We start from the raw sequence: 2,064 nt of genomic DNA, 5'->3' as shown, positions 1-2,064 counted from the left end.
TATATATATATATATATATATATATATATTTAGCAGTAAGAAAATGAAAGGGAATATGAGGTACTCATCAACTTGCAGACACTATATTCCGTTGATTAGTGTAACAATAATTGTGTACCCTCCCAGCAGTATATTGGATATATATTATCCCTTAGTGGGTTGAATCCTCAACCCCTAACTCTCTTGGATTATATATATATTTATATATTCAATAATTAGGGAATGGAGTTGATAAAATCCAGACTACATATGTTTCATAGCTAGCAGAACCTTGGAAGTAGTAATTATCCAAATGAGGGGTAGTAGACCGCAAGCTACTCTTTAGGCCAGGTATACTTTGATTAAATGAAGTTTACATTGTCGTTAGGAGATCCCATGTTAATTTGCTGAGGATTTGATTGAAATGCATAGAAAGCACAGTTCGAGATGAAAACATATTTGTGAAGAAGTAAAAATAAAAGAAATATATATATATATATATATATATATGTATATATGGCAGTGGGTAAGTTTGTTATGGAGAAGAAGAAGAAGAATGCAAGTAAATGGGGCAGGTGAGGAGAGAATGTTTGATATTGAAGTTGGCTGGAGAGATGCTGTTATGAATTTAGCCTGGGGTTATCCATGGGTCTGTTGAAGGATAGATAAGTAAACATATTGTAGCATTCTATAAAGCCGTTTAAACAGATGAAGATATAGGAGTGGTATTTGAAATGAATAGGGTGGTGGGGAGGGAAGGAGAGGGAGGTGGAAGATAATGTATTTTCCGTCAAAGAGTAGCTTTAGTTATGCTCTTCAAGTTGGTAGTAGTAGTAGTAGTTTAGTTTTAAAATCTAGGGAAGTGGAAGATAGTTGTAGCTTAAATCTAAAATTATATGTGCGTATTAGCACACACACACACGTATATGTTGTTCGTCTGTAGAATCTAATAGATGTGTATACATGCATGGGCACTTGTATTTTCTTATGTGCAGATGGGATGTGTGTTGAGATAGAAAAGTTAGGAAAACTTATAAAATATAAAGGATAAAGAAAATAGATGGGAAATATAAAAATAAGAATAAAAAATAAATTGAGAAATATAAAGGTGGTTAAAATGTTATTTGTTGTAAAAATATATGTAGAGGAATATCAATTGGGGGTAGGGGAGATAGGGAATGACATTGGATGGGGTGGGGAATTGTTACTTGTACTTTGAGTTTGTATTGCATAATTTGTGGTGACAAGTAAAAATTATACTATTCCGTTCATTTAAACAATCTGTGGATTGCATAATGGAGAAGACTTTGTCAATGCAGAGATCACACTTGTTGTTAAAGCTGGTATACAGTTTAGTGTGGGTGGCTAGGAATCACTTCAAATTATAAGGAATTGATTCATGCAGAAGTTTGTGGATTAGCTAAGATAAAGAATTGCTGTTAGATCTTGCTTGGAACTTAAAGCTGGAGTAGTGATTGCCAATTCTGGCTTTCAAAGTGGTTTTTCTCAGCTTATTGTACTTTGATGTGGGAAAAATTCACAACCTTCTGCACCAATAAACCACTATTGTTCCTGAAAGTTGTTTTTTATATCTTCTACAGACTGCTTGAAGCTCACTAACTTCCTACACCTTGATCCATGGATCTTATCTTCGAAATGCTTAGTTTTAGAATGGTAGCAGCTGATGATGGAAATGGCCTGTGTGTTTTCTGTACTCTATTTATCATTTTGTCCACGTTTTTTTGCAACGTCCTGTACCCAGATATACATTTATATATACATGTAGATGTAGGTATGTACATACATGTACGTATATATGCATATACTCATATAAGTCTGGCCAATATGTGTGTGTGTGTGTGTGTGTGTGTGTGTGTGCATACACACACATATATATAAGGTAGTGAACTGGCAGAATCATTACCACAATGTGCAAAATACTTAGTGGCATTTTGTCTGTCTTCATGTTCTAAGGTCAAATTCTGCTGTGGTTCACTTAGCCTTTCATCCTTTCAGGTTTGATAAAATAAGTACCAGTTGAGAGCACTGGGGTCAGTGTAATTGACTTACCCCTTCTCTTGAAAA

At 34.5% G+C, this 2,064-nt stretch overlaps 1 protein-coding gene across 9 annotated transcripts in view; it reads left to right on the top strand.

Annotated features, from left to right (window-relative positions):
* LOC106878758 (zinc finger C2HC domain-containing protein 1B) overlaps positions 1-2,064 on the top strand; it is a 55,193-nt gene that overhangs the window by 41,884 nt on the left and 11,245 nt on the right. The gene's annotated exons all lie outside the window — the stretch shown is intronic.

Source organism: Octopus bimaculoides, chromosome 23 (assembly GCF_001194135.2).
Source record: "Octopus bimaculoides isolate UCB-OBI-ISO-001 chromosome 23, ASM119413v2, whole genome shotgun sequence".
In the NCBI taxonomy this organism is placed as follows: Eukaryota; Metazoa; Mollusca; class Cephalopoda; order Octopoda; family Octopodidae; genus Octopus; species Octopus bimaculoides.
Note: the sequence above shows the minus strand (reverse complement) of the source record. Positions and strands in the feature narration are given on the sequence as shown.